This window comes from Hibiscus syriacus, unplaced genomic scaffold, assembly GCF_006381635.1.
Source record: "Hibiscus syriacus cultivar Baekdansim isolate YM2019G1 unplaced genomic scaffold, ASM638163v2 tig00111582_pilon, whole genome shotgun sequence".
Classification (NCBI taxonomy): domain Eukaryota; kingdom Viridiplantae; phylum Streptophyta; class Magnoliopsida; order Malvales; family Malvaceae; genus Hibiscus; species Hibiscus syriacus.
In genome coordinates this window covers 11,434,253-11,455,705 of record NW_024063126.1, presented here as the reverse complement: position 1 = coordinate 11,455,705, position 21,453 = coordinate 11,434,253, and the positions used below count along the sequence as shown (strand labels likewise).

The window sequence follows — 21,453 nt, the reverse complement described above, 5'->3', positions numbered from 1 at the left end:
CCTTAAAACTAGTTCATCCAGTTTTTTAATCAGTATTTCTAATTCCGATTCTCCATTTTATATCGGTTTGCAACAGTTCTCTCAGTTTCCAGTTATATAACACCAGTTGAACTGTCGAACCGATTCCGCAACATTGCCTTTCACCATCTTTGATTGCAGCCTCCTTTGTATCAAAGTAAAATGGCATTTAGAGCATAACAGAGACTGAGGCAAACTAAAGAATTAACTAAAAAGGGAAAATGGATCAGTGCATCAATCAACACCCAATGCCAAGGAAAATTGTCCAATTTGAAGCTAAACATTATTTACATAGTTAAGAGTAAAACCACTATTTATTTGACTAAACCCCTTTCAGAAACAAAACCAAGCGGACTATGACTACATAATTTTGCCACAATCTTTTTTGAGATACACATATAGGACAGATTAGGGCTAGCCTAACTACTATAAACAGATCTCTACGAAGTTGTTTGTTTAAACATGGACCACATGCAAAGGACCAATACAGCAAAAAGGGGGAGGACAGATTTTTTACAATCACTTTGTAGGAATAGGAGGCATTATAGAAATGTCAAAAAGCTGAGCTCAGATCAGGACAGGATATCAGCAGGCACATCCTCCAGACTGTTCCTGGCCTGCGATGCATTCGTGTTGCTAGACTTGAGATTGACATCAACCATGTCTTCTTGCTTTGTTGAAGAAAGTGTTTCCATACCAGGTAAGGCAGCTGCAATCTTCCGAAACAGAGCCTGTAAAATGATCAAAGAGGGAACTCGGTAGATTGCACAACACTCATGGAGGAATATGGAGAACAACGAAAAAGAAATAGCAAGTCAAACAATGAACTTGGTTGGTTGCTTAAGAACACTCGGTCGATGTGCAGCAACCGTAATGATAATGCAGGATTCAAGATGCATATTAAACAGATGTTGTATCCATTAAATATGTAGAAGTTGATGCGGAAGTGAAGTAAAAGAATGATCAGACTTTCAGCGATTAGATTATTCGTCTAACTCCGAATTATCATGCAAAATCAATATTACTAGGAATATTCACAGTAGACTACCAATGGTTTACCTTGATATTAAAGCCAGCCTCGGCACTAGTTTCAATAAACATAACATTGAGTTTGTGAGACTTGGCTTCATCTTCCTCTACAGAGATTTGCCTGTAAAATTGGAAAGCTTTGCATCACTATGTTCCTTCTTCATGAGAAAGTCAAACAGATAATCAATAAATTAGTATTACCTTTTGTCCACAAGATCTGTTTTGTTCCCAACAAGCACAATTATAACATCACTACCCCGTTCAGTCCGCACCTCATCAATCCACTTTGAAGTATTTGTAAAGGACTGCCTGCCTACAACATCAAAATTTAAGTAGGTAAACTTCACCCACTTTTATTAAGAAAATGAACAATCAACAAAAGAACGACAGGGAGTTTGTGAGATTGTATTTCACAAATGCCAAAGTATTGCCATGCTAACATGCTGAACAAGAAAATACATGATATATGAAGATTACAAAGCAAGATGATAAAGTGAAGCAATAACATACTAGCAACATCATAGACAATGACTGCCACAGAGGAATCCCTGATATAACTCAGAATAAGACTCCTGAATCTTTCCTGTCCAGCAGTATCCCTGGAATAGAGACCAAGCATATAAGGATCAGAGATGCCAATCTTATCGAAAAACTTTTGCAAAATACATCGCATGGTTATAACTGAATAGAAACAAGAAACATGCAACAGAAACTGTTTGATCATTACAGCCTATATTCACCATCGGAAATGGTATCAGTATCACTAATTGTATCTACTGACAGCTCCAAGGAATATTGACAACTATACAACAAAGCACAAAGATATCCAACTTATTAGAAGAAACAGAACAGCCCAATGGGTGGTTGCCATGGCAGCTAATCCGAAACTTCATGTCAAAACGAAGCACATAGATCTTGACTTGCACTTTGTTAGGGAGAAAGTTATGTCCCATCAGTTGTTAGTTAACTACGTGCCATCTTCAGATCAAGCAGCCAATGTGCTCACAAAGCCGCCGCCTGCTAGTTTGAGGTGTTTCGAAGACAGTTGTGTGTCATTTCCACTGAAGATGTGCTGAAATCAGAAAATGGGGTGAATATTAGAAGAAATAAAGTTTGACTTCCAAGCTCAGAGAATTTTGTTGGGCGGTTGAGACGTCTGTCTCTTCGGTTTCATTTTTACAACTGGATTGGTTAATTTGCTGCTAAAAGTTTGTTAGGCTCAGCAATAAAAATGCATTGTATTGTATTTATCAAGACAGAATTTTCAAAAACGATATGAATTGAAGGAGGGAAAAACTCTCTGAATCCCCAACATATTCTCTTAATTTCTTTCTTCATGTTTAATACACTTTAGTTTCAGTTTATACATCTGCTTTCTGATACACCTAACAAAAGAAACCAAAATTCCAAACGAACACCCAAATACTAATGCATCCTTAATGAGATAATCCAAAATTAAACTAGCAATAGAGTAATTTACGAATTCTCCGCCAAGGAATCGTACCAATTACACAACAAGGTATTACTTGCAAGAGAAACTAAAGTATACACGGAAAAAAGAAGTAGAATCCGAACTTGGTATAAAAATAGCTCACAAATAAAGTAGCTCCAAGAAAACAATTACAATTCATGTCTTACCAAAGCTGCAATCGAACTGTTCGATCTTCAAGGTACATTGTTTTTTATAGGAAGTCAATCCCGATGGTAGCCTGGTTAACAGATAAATTAAAATACCTTAATAATGGATCTCAAAGAATCAGAATCAAAATAGGAATCAGATCCAAGCTGCCAAAGGAAGTTAGTAATCGGGACCCAAACCAAAAAAAGAAAAAGGGGATTGAAGATACTCATTTTTTTATTATTTATATTATTATTATTATTATTATTTTATTATTTTATTATTAATAAATATTATTATAGGCCCAAATTAGATTGGACCGGCCCAGTTACAAAGGATCCAACTGGTCCAAACCCATCTAGAAACCTTAAACCCAGATTAGGGTTTGATCTCTAACCCTAGCCGCCTCATCATCACACAGTTGGATCTGAGAGATCCAACGGCCCACACTCATCCAGCACAAACCCTAGGGTGATGATACCCTAGGGACACGTCCCCGCGCTGCTGCTTCCCAGAAAACTCCACCGCCACACCAACGTTCCAGCTTCCACCACGTCTATCGAAGACTCCAGAAGGCCGGCCGTAACCGCACAGTCTCCCCCAAACGGTGAGTCACCACTGGAAGTCTGGTGACTCACCGAAGAACCCCTTTTGGGACCGGTCCGAAGCCATCACCGGTGGTGGCTATAAAAGCCACCGAGCCCCTGCCAACAAAAAAAAGAAAAAAAAAAGGAGGAAGAACGGAGAACAAAAACCAAAACCAGCAGAGAGAACAACCAAAAACTGAGAGCAAAGATACAAAAAGAAAAAAGAGAGACCAACTCACAACAACTAGCAAAAACCAAGAGAGAAAGGAGGAGTTTACCTTACCGGAGAACCCCAAACGGCGCTGGAAAACCAAAAATACCGAAGGTATTTTCTTTAGATCTAGGAAAATCCCTAACTTTTTAGGATAAAAGAATGGTGAAATCGGGTTTAGGGTATTTAGATCTTTGGTTTGGGAATTTTTGGTGTTTTTCGACCACCGGAAACGGTGGCCGGCGGTAGTAATCACGGCGGCAGACGGCCGCCGCCCGGTAACCGACTTCCCTCTGATGAGGGAAGCTAGAGAGAAGCCAGAGAATTCTGGCTCTCTCTATGCTTGAGAGAGAAGAGAAACTGGGAAATGAAGGCTGGCCCTTCGGGCCAGCCGTTTCAGACCTTAAATAGTCCTTCCCGAACGACGTCGTTTCTGGGAGGACTATTTGTGCAATTTTTAATTGTTAAATCCCGTCCGCACCATTCTAACTTGTAACTCTTACATTTTAGTCACTAAATCGAATTTATAATCCTTTTAATTTGATCTCTAAATTTTAGTTTTATTTATTTTAGTCCTTTATATTAAAATAATATATTTAGGATAAATCATATTTAGATCGAAGAAAGGGCAGTCTTAATACAACTGGATGTCCTATTCTGGTATTTTAAAATTAAATATTAAAAAATTTGTATTATTTAATTTTATTCAAATTAATATTTATTAATACAAAGAAAAGAGCTGTCTTAAGGCACCTAGAAGTCATTTTCTGATATTTTTAAATAAATAAATTTTTATATATAATTTTGAAATAATATGATTATAAATTAAATATATTTTGAATCTTTAAATTTTTAATAATAGAGACAATTTATAATTAAAAAGTACCAATTTTGGGCGTTTAGGGGTGCTAATCCTTCCTAAACGTAACCGACACGAATCCCTTTTTATTATTAAAAAGAACGAATTTTTGGTTGTAAACGCAGATCAGTTTATTTTTTTTTATTTGATGTTTTCTTAAAACTCTTTTAAAAAATAATTTTTAGGTATTCGACCTACCTGACCCAAAAGGCCGATGGCGACTCCCAAATTATTTTCAAAACTATTTATTCACATCAATTTTCCCGCCAAATAAATATTTCGTGCCCGGACGAAAACCGGTTACGACAGCTTGGCGACTCCGCTGGGGACCGAACCCAGAATCTCTGGTTAAACTTTTAAAATCAATTATAAATTGTCTCTATTAATTATAAATTAAAATTTATATATTTAATTTATGATTTTTCCTTTTCAAATTTTTATATATTTATTATTTTCATAGTATGTATATATTTTCCTATTAATATTCATTTTTATTTGCAAGTATTTTATTTCATTATTTATTTTTCTGGCAGAGGTTTGAACATTTCTCCTCACAAACAACACTTGCATTGCATAACATAAAGCTCTATAATTGAGTTTGTCCTTTTTAAGTGGGAGTGAAAGAGACGTCTTCGTGAGAATTTATTCTCCGTGTCAGACCTAGCAAGTAACTTTCGGGGTTCATATGCTCTATGTCTTCGTGAGAATTTATTCTCCGTGTCAGGCATAGAGAAATGTATCCCCTCGAATTGAACTCAATCCACTTTAGTCTGTGATGGACTAGGATTGAGGGTTATCAACCCAAGGGGGCAATAACAAGGACAATTCGGGTACCTTTATTCTTAGATCTAAAACCCTGCATATAATAAACCCTAGAAACTCTTCCGATCTGAAGCCATACTGAAATTTTGTCCAAAATAGGTGTACACACAGGAGAAATGAATTCTATCTTTCCTTTGTTTATTTTTTTTACTTATTAAGTTACATGTGATTTTAAATTATGTAAATAATTATGAAAAAACATGTTTAAATAAAGATATTTAGGTAGATATTATTATTAAATTTCTTTATTATGTAAACTAATTTATTTCTTTTGTGTGTTCTTTATTTTTTGTTTGCATAGCATCATACAGGATAAAAGGCATTGATCCTCGTGTTAATTGTCTCATTGGAAAGCTTTCATCCATGGATAAAAAGTGTTCAAATCAAATAATTCTAAACTCAGAAGTAAGACAGTGGGCTGAGGACTTACAAAGACAAGAAGGAGACAGTCTGCAAGATGATTATGTATCTGACTTGGCCAGTTATGCTCCAGTTTCGCTAAAAAGAAATGATATGCAAGATTTGCGAAGCATTTGGAAAGTTGGGATTCAAACAAAAAATTGCAGTTTTATCAAACTTACGGAGACATCCCATATTTGCTCTATGTCGAAGTTGATGATGAATTACTCAGAGCCCTAATTCAATTATGGAATCCAGGGTACAATTGCTTCACTCTCAATAAGGAGGACTTGGTCCCTACTATTGAAGAGTACACAACTTTGCTACATATAGAAGGGGCTTTGGAGAATCGAATCTATTCAAAGTCAATTAAAACTCAACCCTTTCGAGTTAAATTAGCAAAGATTGCCGGGGTACGAGAAGAATGGGTGGCATCCCGTACAAAACAAAAAGGCGAAAGCGAAGGCATTGCTTGGACCAACATTAAAGAACTTATTCAGAGTCATCCAGACACTAAAGTACGATTCGATCTATTTGCTCTAGGTATGTATGGTATGGTCATCTTCCCAAAAGTATTGGGATATGTTGAAGATGCAGTGGTAGATTTGTTTGAACAGCTACCGAAAAAGATTAATCATGCTTCTGCAATTCTAGCAGAGACCTTCAGATCGTTAAATGCTTGTAGAAAGCTAGGAGGTGGACGATTCTCAGGGTGTACCCAGTTGTATATGTTTGGGTCCGTAGCCATTTCTGGAAGACAGAAAAGGTTTCATACCGACGCTTTAATACGGATTACTCACCATTAAAAGAATTTCTGGAGCAAGAATGGCCGAAAGAAATTAAGAAAGATATGTGGATTAATGCCTTTCGAAATCTGCAAAGCAATGACATTGTTTGGCGAGCCCTGTGGCAAATCCAAAGGGAATTCTTTTACAAATGTGGAGATTACAATTGGATAATGCTGCTCGGATTATGGGGAGGAATTGGATATGCACCACTTCTGGTCATAAGACAGTATGAAGGTCGTCAATTTGTACCTGTCACCGCTGGATTACATTCATCTGAGTTTGCATTCCAAAGCAAAAATTATAAAGAAATATCATGGAAGCCGTTACAGCTTGGAAACAACTTTTTGTATCCGAGCTAAAGCAGCAAAAGAAATGCTAACTCCTGATTATGAGGAATGGAGATATGTCAGGAAAAATGAAAATATTCCTCTACCAGATCAAAATGAAGATATCTCTATGGAAGATCGCATTAAGGTGGTTCCATCAGAGATTGAAATCCTGAGAGCTGAGTTTGAAGCAAAAAGAGAAGGTTGGTCAAGAGAATTAGAGCAAATGAGACGAGATAAAGCTATGTTGGGAGTTGATATTGACTTTTATTCATCACAATGTGCAATGTTGAGAGAAAACAAAGAAAAAGTTGATGGTGAATTTAGAACATTAAAGAAAAATTACCAAGAGTTATATAAATCCCGGAAAGCATCAGGACCAAGCCAATCAACCGTACAGATGACCAGAGAATTGAACATCGAGAAAATTCGAGTTGAAGATCTGAAAGGAAAGAATAGTCGTCTACTCAAAAGCCTTGAGAAAGGAAAGCAAAAATGGAAGATTTGAGGTTGACATAAGAGAGCGAATTATAAAACACAAAGCTGAACACCGCGAGATCATGAATGAAATGCAAAGAGAAAGGGATCGAGCCAAAGATTTAGAAGAGATGAAGAATGACATCTTTGATAAATTTGAAGGTGAGAAAAATATCATGTTCAAGGGTTTTGAATCTGAAATGAACCAGCTGATTGCCGAACTTGAAACCAGGGGCCAAAAGATTGAAGAGTTCAATATTGAAAAAGAAAAATGGGAGTTGGAAAGAAAGAATTTCAACACCAAAATTGAGGTAGAGCAAGAAGTGGCTAGCAATTGGATGCAAAGATGCAGAAACAAGAATGTTCAAATCCAGAAGATTAATCAAAGAACGCAAGAAGCACGAACAAAACTTGAAGAAGATCTGGATCAGTCTAGAAACAAAAACTCAGAGTTTAACGCTTACATTTTGCAACTTGAAGATCATTATTTCAAGAAAAGGTTCGTCTAGGACCTAATGATCTCAAAAGATTGAAGAGTTCAATATTGAAAAAGAAAAATGGGAGTTGGAAAGAAAGAATTTCAACACCAAAATTGAGGTAGAGAAAGAAGTGGCTAGCAATTGGATGCAAAGATGCAGAAACAAGAATGTTCAAATCCAGAAGATTAATCAAAGAACGCAAGAAGCACGAACAAAACTTGAAGAAGATCTGGATCAGTCTAGAAACAAAACTCAGAGTTTAATGCTTACATTTGCAACTTGAAGAATCATTATTTCAAGAAAAGGTTCGTCTAGGACCTAATGATCTCAAAGAAGTAATGAGGAAAGTGCTTCACTGCGAAGATGCATTAGAGATCTTGAAAAAATTCTGCACAATTGCCAAGTCAGAATCACTGATTTAGAGCAAACTCTGAAGGAACTAATGAACAATGGCAAAAGTAAATGATTTCTATGTTGAAAGAAGTGAAGAAAAAGTAATATGGTGTTCGAGGCCATGGTACAAATGAGCGAAGTTGCTAGATATGTTGGGGAATTAGCTGTTGAAGCTAAAATAATTGAGCACGTTGATCCAGTCTCTAAGTTTGGAAAGAGGGTGTCAGGTTATGAAAGAATTATAGAGCTTAATAGGAAAGCTACGCCTTATCTGTAGTTATGAACTATTATAAAGAAACTTTTGTATGCCGATGAAAGTTGTTCTATGACAGTTAACTTTTTGGGATCAATACCTTTTGCATACAGCATTTTGCATACATTCATTATTCATTTCATGATTTTCTTTATGTATAATTTTTATTATTAAGATAAAATTCATTAATTAAAATTTGGAAAAAATAATATCAAAAGATTTTTCAATCGCAGTTATTTGGCCAAAAGAGAATACAACATCACTATACGGTACTAGACAAGCTACTAAGAGAATTATGGAGGATAAAATACAACGTATTGAGGACATCATAATAAAGAACAAGCAGAAGAGAATGAAGCTGGAGAAAATTGAAGCCAGTATTGCAAATTCACAAGACACATGACACAGAAAATAGAAGACATGTTTAAAAGGAAGGCTATCATTGGAAAAATGCATGAAAATCCTGTATCTTTAGACCAAGAACCTATGTATCCTCTAGGTTTTCCACCATACCAATTTATCACTCTGGTACTACACCTATACAATTAATGCTCGCACTTCAGCATTTCAAGAAGCCAAACCACATGAAAATCGACAAGTGGATCTGCATCTTCAAGCAAAATCCACTTATATCAGATGTGAAAATAGGGGATTTTAATACTGAGCATTTAATCCCAGATTTGAATTAGCTGAATGAGAAAGAAAAAGTAAATGAAGAATTGACCAGACATATCAAGAGCTTAGAAGAACGAATGAAATCCGTGGAAATAACTGAATCATTCTATGGGTTTGACGCTAATGAATTGAGTTTGGTTCCAGACCTAATCCTCCCCATCAAGTTCAAAGTTCCCGAATTTGATAGATATGATGGTACTACATGCCCTTCATCCCACATTACTATGTTTTGTCGCAGAATGGCAGGATATGTGAAAGACGAAAAGTTGTTAATTCACTGCTTTCAAGATAGTTTGACAGGACCAACTTTAAAATGGTATACTCAATTGGCCAAAGCCAACATTAGATCCTGGAAAGATCTGGCTAAAGCATTCCTAGAGTACCGCCACGTAACAGACATGGTCCCTGATAGATGGACTCTCCAAAATTTGGAGAAAAAATGAAACGTTCAGACAGTATGCCCAGAGATGGCGTGACACAGCCCAAGTTCAACCACCTTTGTCAGAGAAAGAGGCCACAGTAATATTTGTTCATACATTGAAAGCTCCTTATTTAAATCATCTAATGGGGAATGCAACCAGAAATTTTACAGATTTGGTCATTTCTGGAGAACTCATTGAAAATGTCTTGAAAAGTGGCAAAATTGAATCAAATGAGGGGTCTAGTTCCAAAAGACCTATGTACCGGAAAAAAGAGAATGAAGTCAACAATGCAAACTCTTACAACAAGGATTCATCGAAAAGTGTTACAATAACCCAGCCAAGGGTTAAGAAAGAGGAAACAAACACTAATCGAGCAGAGTCCAGAGGATCTCGAAAGGAAAATGAAAGGTTGTCTTTTACACCTTTACCAATACCATATGCTGAGATCTATGATTCACTGTTAAAAGCAGATGTCATACGGCCCTATCCTTTGGTTCCTATGCAACCACCATTCCCTCCTTGGTATGATGTAAAGGCACACTGTGTTTACCAAGAAGGAATTATGTCATTCTATTGAAAACTGTTTGGCATTCAAAAGGGGGTTCAAAATTTGATCAACTGGAAAGTTGGAATTCAATTCACCATCTACATCAAATCATCCATTGCCAAATCATGGAGATAAAAACTGAATGCAATTCAGGAAGAGAACAGAAAAGAAAGCAAAAACTGACATTTCTGAAATTAAATCTCCTTTTGTTTGGATATTTCAACAACTCTCTTTAGCCGGTATAATTCCACAACAATTCAGGCAAAGCATAATGAGGCAAGAATTATTGTGAATCTCAAGAGAAGGGGCACAAAATTCAAATGTCCTGAGTTTAGGGATTTGGTGCAAAAATTAATGAATAGCAGAGAATAGAATTCTTTGAAGAAGAACCAGGAAAAAAGAAGATTATGTTTGCTCATCAGAGGATTCTAAACCTAGTCAAAGAACAAATGATCCTGTGATCATTAATGTGAAATCATCTACGGTGATTCCTGTACCAAAGTAAACCATTTCCATACAAAAGATACCCGCAAGGTACCTTGGATTATACTACCAATGTTTCAATGGTAGGATCTGTTTCTCTAGAAAAAATGGAAGAGAAAATACAGAGTTTGGGTTCGACGTCTGAAGCAGTGAGTGAAGTCGGTTTCTTTACAAGAAGTGGGAGATGTTACTCTCCCGAAATCCAATTCTTCAGAACAAGTGAAAGCAAAGGAAAGCCATGGTAATACCTCAGAAGCTATTTGATGATGAATCCCCTCCAGCATTCAATGAGCCTGTGACAGAAAAACAGCTCAAGAATTTTTGAAATTCCTGAAACATAGTGAGTATAGTGTGGTTGAACAACTACACAACACAAGAGAGAATTTCTATTCTTGATCTATTGATGAATTCAGAAGCACATAGAAATGCTTTGATGAAAATTCTCAATCAACATTTATCCCTGAAGATATATCCCTCAATAAACTTGACAAATTGTGGGACATATAGCCGCTACAATTACTAACGTTCACGGATGATGAAATACCTGAAGGCGGAATGGGGTTGTAAAAGCTTTGAATATCACGACACATTGTCATGGTCATGTGTTGCCAGGAGTATTGATTGACAATGGATCCGCTCTCAACTTGATGCCTCTAGTCACACTTCAAAGAATGCCTGTGGATAAATCACATGAAGAGTTATCAGAATGTAGTACGAGCCTTTGATGATACTCAAAAAGAGGTGCTTGGGAAAATGGAAATACCGTTGTTAATCGGACCAGTCGTGTATAATATTGACTTTGTGGTGATGGACATCCCCCTACATATAATTGTTTATTAGGGAGGCCATGGATTCATTCAGTAGGAGCCGTTCCTTCTTCATTACATCAGAAATTGAAATTTGTTGTTGAGGACAACTAATATGCGTCGGAGCTGAAGAAGAAATCATTGCGTCTATAACAAGTAATGTTCCATATCGAAACCAATGATGATGCTCTTGAATGCTCTTTCCGAGCTCTTGAATTTGTCAATGCAACTTTTATTGCAGAAGGAAGCAAAATTCCATACCCAGATTATCTGATTGTACCAAGATGACGGTACGACAAACTTTAGGCATCGGAGCTACAGCTGGGAAGGTTTAGGAAGGAATCTTCAAGGGGTTTTCAGTTCCTGTAAATATACAGATGAAGAAAGACCGTTTTGGGCTTGGATTTAAGCCCAATTTTCAGCAAAAGAACAAAGAGATGAAAAGATGTGAAGACAGAAAGGCAAGGTTGAAAGGAAAGAAATCCTTTGGGAACACATGTTTTTCCCACAGTTGAAGACCACATTCAGATCAGGGGGAACAATTAATGTAGAACAACAGCTTGTTGAAGCCTTTAAAGAAGAAAGTTGACGAAAGATCAAAACATAGTTGAAGAAGCTATGAATGGATTATTTATCAACATGATCATGAATGACAACAAGACTGGCAAATACTTGGATAGGATTTGCCCATGTTTTCCTGGAGAAACACTCAACAATTGGACCACTGAAGATCTTTCTATAGTTTTTAATATTAACGCAGAGTAATATTCAGAACTAATCTTTATGAAAACTTTTTGTTATCTTGTAAAGGAAATTATGTTAAATAAGAAATTTTCTTTAACTTTTCAGATGGCAATCATTCTTTACATTTTCTTACATTTTTTACATTTATTTATTTCATAAATTTACTATATTCTTTCGGAAATGTGTCCGACTTAAATTTACAGGTGTCACCATGTTAATAGCATGTTTATTCCTAAATTTAATCAATAGATAAATTTAGAGCAGCCCACATGTCTGGAAGAAATCAATGGGTGTGGGGATGAACTAGAATGTGATGTTCCTACTGAATTATTAATTGGTAGAAAAATAAGATAAACAAATTCTACCTCACAAAGAAGAGATTGAGACTGTGAATCTAGGAACAAATGAAGAAAGTAAAGAGGTGAAAATTGGTACTACTCTGACCATCTAGATAAAACAAGAATTGATAAATCTTCTTCAAGAGTTCAAGGATATCTTCGCCTGGTCTTATCAAGATATGCCTGGCTTGAGTACAGATATAGTGATGCACAAGCTTCCAATCAATCCAGAATATAAACCGGTCCAACAAAAGCTCAGACGAATGAGGCTAGAAATGTTGTTGCAGATCAAAGAGGAAGTGATGAAACAGATCAATGCAGGTTTCCTACAGGCAGCTAAATACCCAGAATGGGTAGCCAACATTGTTCCCGTACCAAGAAAATGGGAAAGTTGAATGTGTGTGGATTATAGAGATCTCAACAAAGCTAGTCGAAAGATAGCTTTCCATTACCCCACATAGACACATTGGTAGACATACTGCAGGACACTGGTTTTCATTCATGGATGGCTTTTCAGGATATAATCAGATAAAATGAATCCTGAAGACATGGAAAACACAACATTTGTAACCATGTGGGGCACATTCTGCTATAAAGTAATGCCATTTGGATTGAAAAATACAGGGGCAACGTATCAAAGAGCCATGGTAACTTTGTTTCATGACATAATGCACAAAGAGATTGAAGTATACGTGGATGACATGATTGCCAAATCCCGAACTGAAGAAGAACATATTCAAAATCTGAGAAAGCTTTTCCAGAGATTGAGGAAATATCAATTAAAGCTTAATCCCGCTAAATGCACTTTTGGGGTAACTTCCGGGAAACTTTTGGGATTTGTGGTCAGCAAAAAAGGAATCGAGATTGATCCAGATAAAGTAAAAGCAATTCAAGATCTTCCACCACCCAATACAAAAAAGAAGTTCGAGGCTTTTTGGGAAGATTAAATTATATATCCCGGTTCATTTCTCAATTAACTGACAAATGTGATCCAGTGTTCAAATTACTTCGAAAGAACAATCCTGAAGTCTGGAATGAATAATGTCAAGAAACTTTGGATATTATTAAGAAATATTTATCCAATGCCCCCATTTTAGTATCACCAATGCCTGATAGATCGTTAATTCTCTACTTGACGGTCTTCGAAAATTCGATGGGATGTGTACTAGGACAGCATGATGAATCTGGAAGAAAAGAAAAAGCTATTTATTATCTGAGCAAGAAATTTACTGATTGTGAAATTCGATATCCACCAATACAAAAATGTTGTGCCTTGTTGGTGGGACTACTCGAAGACTCAGACAATATATGTTATACCATACTACTTGGTTGATATCCAAACTTGATCCTTTGAAATTCTTAATGGAATCACAGCTTTGACAGGCAGAATGGCTAGATGGCAAATGTTTTATCTGAGTTTGATATTGTATATGTCAACCAAAAAACAATAAAAGGAAGTGTCATAGCTGATTTTCTGGCCAGTCGTGTATCAAATGATTATCAGCCTTTGAGTTTCAATTTTCCTGATGAAGATTTTTTGTGCATATCCATGAATGAAGAAGTCAGAACAAATGATGCATTTGCATTTTGGAAGCTTTACTTTGACGGAGCATCCAATGCTTTGGGACGAGGAATCGGGGCAGTGTTAATTTCTCCAGAAAATATTTATTATCCCTTTACAAGTAGACTGGAGTTCTTTTGCACCAATAACATGGCGGAATACGAAGCTTGTGTCATGGGATTGAAAGCAGCTATAGAAAGAAAAATCAAATGTCTCAAAATATGGAGATTCATCGTTAGTGGTGTATCAATTGCGAGGAGAATGGAAAAAAAGATCCCAAATTGTTGGAATACCGAAATTTTACCCTCGAATTAGTGAAAGAATTTGAGAGAGTTACCTTCAATTATCTCCCTCGAGAAAAAAATCAAATGGCAGATGCTTTGGCTACATTAGCTGCTATGTTTCAGGCAACTAAGAAAGTGATATGATGCCAATCAAATTCAAGTATATGAAATTCCTGTACACTGTTATAGTGTGGAAGAAGAGGTAGATGGTAAACCATGGTATCATGATATTCTGCAATATATCAAAAATCAAAGTTATCCACAAAATGCATCTGAAGTTGATAAAAGAACCTTGAGAAGAATGGATGCTGGATATTTTCTTGATGGAGAGATTATGTATAGAAGAAGCAATGATCAAATGCTATTGAGATGTTTAAATACCAGCGAAGCTAAAAGCATCATTGAAGAAGTACACAGTGGAATATGTGGAACACATGCAAATGGTCTTTCCATGGCCAGAAAAATAATGAGATATGGATACTATTGGGCTACCATGCACACAGATTGCATTGATTATGCAAGGAAATGTCATAAATGCCAGATATATGCAGACAAGATTCATGTACCCCCATCTCCTTTACATGTAATGACAGCACCCTGGCCATTTTCTATGTGGGGAATAGTGTCATTGATGCAATCACACCAAAAGCATCGAATGGACATTGCTTCATTCTTGTTGCAATTGATTATTTTACCAAATGGGTTGAAGCTGCTTCATATGCCAATATTAAGAGATCCACAGTCTGCAAATTCATAAAGAAAGAGATAGTTTGCCGATATGGCCTACCAGAAAGGATCATTACAGATAATGCTCTGAACCTGAACAACAAATGATGACCGAACTTTGTGCACATTCAAGATCAAACATGCAAACTCAGTGGCATATCGTCCAAAGAATGGGCAGTTGAAGCAGCTAATAAGAACATCAAGAGAATCATTACAAAGACCACTGAAACTTACAAAGATTGGCACGAGAAGTTACCTTTTGCTTTATATGCATACCGAACTACTGTTCGAACATCTACTGGGGCAACACCTTTTTCTTTAGTCTACGTGATGGAAGCAGTCTTACCAATTGAAGTTGAGATTCCATCACTTCGAATATTGAGAGAAACAAAATTGGATGAATCCGAATGGATCCAAGCTAGAGTTGATCAATTAAACCTTGTTGAGGAGAAAAGATTGAAAGATATTTGCCATGGACAGATGTATCAGAAACGGATGATGAAGTCTCATGACAAAAAAGTACATCCAAGAGAATTCCAAGAGGGTGATCTAGTACTAAAAAAGATCTTGCCTATACATAAAGATTTCCGCGGGAAATGGATGCCTAATTGGGAAGGACCGTACGTTGTGAAAAAGGCCTTTTCCGGAGGAGCGTTGATCTTGGCAGAAATAGATGGAAAATTCTGAGAAATCCAATAAACTCGGATTATGTCAAGAAATATTATGCTTGAAGAGAAAAAGAAAAGAAAGAAGAAAAAAAAAGAAAAAAAAAGAAAAAAGAAAAAAGGGGGTCAAGGTAAAAACCTGTAAAGGGCATCTTGTAACCAAAGGAAGGATTTGAGTTGAAAACCTGAAAGGGCGGCTCAAATTCATGTTGATATTAGGCATCTGGCAATTAAACTCTCTTAAGATTTTGACAGTTTGGGAGAAACTTCACATCTACAAGCATTTTGACAACGTTTGAGATCTTCCAGACAAAAGCTTACATCATTACTCTAAATTGTGTCAATTTGATTAATTTAGAAATACTTATGCTAATAATTTGTTGAGTCATTTGAATTTTTATCATTCTTATGCTTGTCATAACTTTGAATACAATTCTATCTATTTCAAGTTCAATTTATTTTGAGATTCAATTTATTTTCGAAAATTCAATTTATTCTTTTATGGATTAACATAATTTTGAAATAAGTTAAAGATTTCTGAATATCACTTTATGTTAATACTTTTAAAGGCATGGAATACAAAGATTCAAAAAGAATGGGGTATATTGGAGCAGTAGAAGAGACAGTTTGTTGTAGCAATCATTGCAAGTAAATGCACCAACAAAAATCTTTAAGCCCATGAATGATGTTTATTTCTTCCAGTAAGGTTGTTATAATGGATGTCACCGACAATAAGGTTGAGTCCATTAAAAACTACTCATCAGTTGTTCCAACTGATCATCATTCAGTTCTTGCACATCTGTTTTCAAAAGGCAATCTATGCATCATTGATCCCAGAGAAAAGAGACAGGACAGTGATACCCCATGGAACATGTTTCTATATAGATCCTCGTGTATGGTTTTTAGGGAACCTAGAAGTATTTCCACCTCATCAGATTCAAGTAGAACAAGTGTCGTAGACCCAATAACATCTTCTGGAAGTGTTCTTTGAGTTATCTGATCTGGTTTGATATGAACCCTAAAAAACCAATCATTTGAATTTGGAAGATGAATATGCTCATAGCATCTTTTGGAAGTGTTCTTTTAGTTATCTAATCTGGTTTGGTATGAACCCTAAAAACCAATCATTAAATTTGGAAGATGAATGTGCTCATAGCATCTTCTGGAAGTGTTCTTTGAGTTATCTGATCTGGTTTGGTATGAACCCTAAAAACCAATCATTGAATTTGGAAGATGAATGTGCTCATAGCATCTTCTGGAAGTGTTCTTTGAGTTATCTGATCTGTTTGGTAGGAACCACAGAACCAATCATTGGAATTAAAAGATGAACTGCATGATCGTCTTCATTAAGAAGCTTCTTTTCAAGCTTCCTCTGCTTATTCCTTTCCCAAAAATCATAGCCCAAGTTTCACCTTTTCTTGTAATTGGGATCATTACATAATGGCTTCCCATCTTTTACCAGAAGAAATGTGTCAACCTTAGCCATTTGAGCACATATAAATTGTCAACTCTGCAATTGATGAATCTGGACCACGTCTCTCCATGGCTATTGAAGCTTCAGCCTATGAGAATCCCATTTTTGTCAAGTATAACAGTTTATTCTCCTCATCCGAATCAGAATTCAAGATTTCTCGGTATTAAAAGAACTATCGATATCTGTGAAATCATCTTGAAAGGTCACTTCATAATCAGATGAGTTGTTATCAGAATCAACATGTTGCATGAATGCAAGCTTTTCAAGAGCCTATACTATTGAGTTTCATTCTCAAGAGATTTTGTGACATTATATCTACATCCACATTTTTCAAAGATGATAGATTCTCTGATTTAAAGAAGAAAGATCTATTGGTTTTTTACAATTGAAGAAATACACAATTCACCAATCTGAAATCAAATAACTTAACATTCATGCATCATATTTAGGTGTTTGCAAAAATAGGTGCATTTTCATTCATTTTCATCCATGTTGAATTTTTAACAGGAATTTCAAAGATTTTAGCAAAAATTCAAATCCATCATTCAATGGATCAGTTTTCCCAGTTAGAGTTCATAATGAGAAGAACTCATCTGAAGAAGGAAGAAGAAGTTCATAATAAGAAGAACTTGTTCAACTTTTGCTTGAATTCATCATTTGATGGATTAGCTTTTCCAGTTTGAGTTCATAATGAGAAGAACTCATCTGAAGAAGGAATAAGAAGTTCATAATACGAAGAACTTGTTTAACCCTTTTCTTGAATTCATCATTTGATGGATCAATAGCGCCAAAGAAAGTTCATAATGAGAAGAACTCATCTGAAGAAGGAAGAAGAAGTTCATAATAAGAAGAACTTGTTCAACTTTTGCTTGAATTCATCATTTGATGGATCAACAGCGCCAAAGAAAGTTCATAATGAGAAGAACTCATCTGAAGAAGGAAGAAGAAGTTCATAATGATAAGAATTTTTTCAACCTTTTGCTCAAATCCACCACTTGATGGATCAGCTTTTCCAGTTTGAGTTCATAATGAGAATAACTCATCTGAAAAAGGAAGAAAAAGTTCATAATGAGAAGAACTTGTTTAACCCTTTATTCAAATTCATCACTTAATGGATCAACCTTTACAGAGAAAGTTCATAATGAAAAGAACTCATCTGAAGAAGAGAAAGTTCATAATAAGAAGAGCTTATTCAACCTTTTGAATGACTCTATCACAGAAAGAAATAGGTCAACATCATCCCCAGCGGAAAGTTCATAATGAGAATAACTCATCTGAAGGAAAAGAAGAATTTATTCAACATCTCCATATTAATCAAGTGAAGTCAAATAAAAAAAAACTTATTATCTTTTCGTCTTTGCTCTATTCTTTTTAACACAAGAATAAGCAAGAGGGGCAGCTGAAGATACTCATTTTTTTTATTTTTATATTATTATTATTATTATTATTATTTTACTATTAATAAATATTATTACAGGCCCAAATCAGATTGGACCGGCCCAGTTACAAAGGACCCAACTGGCCCAAACCCATCCAGAAACCCTAAACCCATATTAGGGTTTGATCTCTAACCCTAGCCGCCTCATCATCACAGCCGTTGAATCCGTTGGATCTGAGAGATCCAACGGCCCACACTCATCCAGCACAAACCCTAGGGTGATGATACCCTAGGGACACGTCCCAGCCGCTGCTGCTGCTTCCAAAAGACTCCACCGCCACACCAACGTTCCAGCTTCCACCACGTCTACCGAAGACTCCAGAAGGCCGGCCGTAACCCCTTTTGGGACCGGTCCGAAGCCATCACCGGTGGTGGCTATAAAAGCCATCGAGCCCCTGCCAACAAAAAAAAAGAAAAAAAAAGGAGGAAGAACGGAGAACAAAAACCAAAACCAGCAGAGAGAACAACCAAAAACTGAGAGCAAAGATACAAAAGAAAAAGAGAGACCAACTCACAACCACTAGCAAAAACCAAGAAGAGAGGAGGAGTTTACCTTACCGAGAACCCTAAACGGCACTGGAAAACCAAAATACCGAAGGTACCTTAGATCTAGGAAATCCCTAACTTTTTAGGATAAAATGGTGAAATCGGGTTTAGGGTATTTAGATCTTTGGTTTGGGAATTTTTGGTGTTTTCCGACCACCGAAAACGGTGGCCGGCGGTAGTAATCACGGCGGCAAACGGCCGCCGCCCGGTAACCGACTTCCCTCCGATGAGGGAAGCTAGAGAGAAGCCAGAGAATTCTGTCTCTCTCTCTGCTTGAGAGAGAAGAGAAACTGGGAAATGAAGGCTGGCCCTTCGGGCCAGCCGTTTCAGACCTTAAATAGTCCTTCCCGAACGACGTCGTTTCGGGGAGGACTATTTGTGCAATTTTTAATTGTTAAATCCCGTCCGCAGCCATTCTAACTTGTAACTCTTACATTTTAGTCACTAAATCGAATTTATAATCCTTTTAATTTGATCTCTAAATTTTAGTTTTATTTATTTTAGTCCTTTATTTAAAATAATATTTAGGATAAATATCATATTTAGTCCTTTAATTTAAATAATTAATATTTTAATCCCGAGTTTATATTTTTAATTTATTTTAATGATATTAGAATTTTAGCTAAGTTTAATTTAGTCACTAATTTTAAATATTTTCATTTATTATAAAGCTTTATTTCTCTAATTGTTTTTTTATTATTGTTTTTTTATGTTTTAATTTTACTTATATAAACATATAAATATATAATAATAATTTGATTTTTCATAAAATATTTTTATTATATTTTAATATTTATTTTTCAAATATCGAAGGAAAGGGCAGTCTTAATACAACTGGATGTCCTATTCTGGTATTTTAAAATTAAATATTATAAAAAATTTATTATTTAATTTTATTCAAATTAATATTTATTAATATCAAAGAAAAGAGCTGTCTTAAGGCACCTAGAAGTCCTTTTCTGATATTTTTAAATATAAATTTTTATATATAATTTTGAAATAATATGATTATAAATTAAATATATTTTGAATCTTTAAATTTTTAATAATAGAGACAATTTATAATTAAAAAGTACCAATTTTGGGCGTTGTAGGGGTGCTAATCCTTCCCTAAACGTAACCGACCACGAATCCCTTTTTATTATTAAAAAGAACGAATTTTTGGTTGTAAACGCAGATCAGTTTATTTTTTTTTATTTGATGTTTTCTTAAAACTCTTTTAAAAAATAATTTTTAGGTATTCGACCTACCTGACCCAAAAGGCTGATGGCGACTCCCAAATTATTTTCAAAACTATTTATTCACATCAATTTTCCCGCCAAATAAATATTTCGTGCCCGGACGAAAACCGGTTACGACAGGGATCATAATTCGAAGTAAAAGAAAATTTCTAACAATGAAATGAAGTAAAACACCTGGTAGGTGTTATCGAATTTATCGTACATGAAGCGAGTGATGATACTGGTCTTTCCGACAGATTTATCCCCCAAGAAAACCAGCTTGTATTTGGCCATAGCTGACACTGGAGCCATGATTATTTGGATCTAGTTCGACGAGATGTTACGGATCCGGTCGAGATCGGATCCAACGACGAGATCTCACCGGAAATAAGTAGATGGTGCTGCTGTAGAGAACCAGACTGAAATCGAGAACCCTTGCCCCTTTTCTCTCTCTCTCTCTTTTGGAGTATTTATATTCGGGAGAGAAGGAAATACAGAGAAGCGAGAAGGATTTGAAGATTCAAGGGGATTTCGTCCTACGATTTTTTTTCCACATACATTATTGTTTTAAGTACCTAGAGTCTATGATACATGAAGATGAATATAGATGATGATATTACACACCATATAAAAGTGAGATGAATAAAGTGGAGGACTATTATTACTGAAGTTTTGTGTGACAAGAAGGTATCTCAAAAATTTAAAGGAAAGGCAATAAGACCAACGCTGTTGTATGGATCAGAATGTTGGGCGATCAAGAAGGATAATGTAAGGAGAATGGAGGCCACAGAAATGAGAATGTTTTGATAGGCATGTGGTAGGACGTTGTAGGACATGACATCAAACTCTGCTATTAGGATGTCTTTGGGGTGGTGCCGGTATCCGAAAAGTTGATGGAGGGAAGACTACGGTGGTTTGGTCATGTCTTTATGCGAAAACCGTCGGATGCGGTCAGGAGGGTAGAGTTGATTACAGTCGACGGTGCCAGAAGGAGGAGAGGACGACCAAGGCGAAAGTGGGAAGACTGCTTGAGATCTAATTTGAAGGATTTAGCCCTTACCGAGGACATGACATCTAATAGGAAAGTATGGAGACTTAAGACTAGGGTAGCCGAGTAGTGCAGGTCACTGCCATAGGGTGTAACAATCTCTGTCATCTTTTTAATGCATTTGTAGTAATTTCCATACTTCTACTTTATATACATTTCTGTCATTAAATTTTATGAAGGCTTAGAACTAAGGTAGCGAAGTAGTGTTGCCTTAGTT

General features: G+C 36.0%; 1 pseudogene; it reads right to left on the bottom strand.

Annotated features, from left to right (window-relative positions):
* Positions 1-603: 603 nt before the first annotated feature.
* LOC120165306 lies at positions 604-20,612 on the bottom strand (annotated as a pseudogene).
* Between the last annotated feature and the right edge of the window lie 841 nt (positions 20,613-21,453).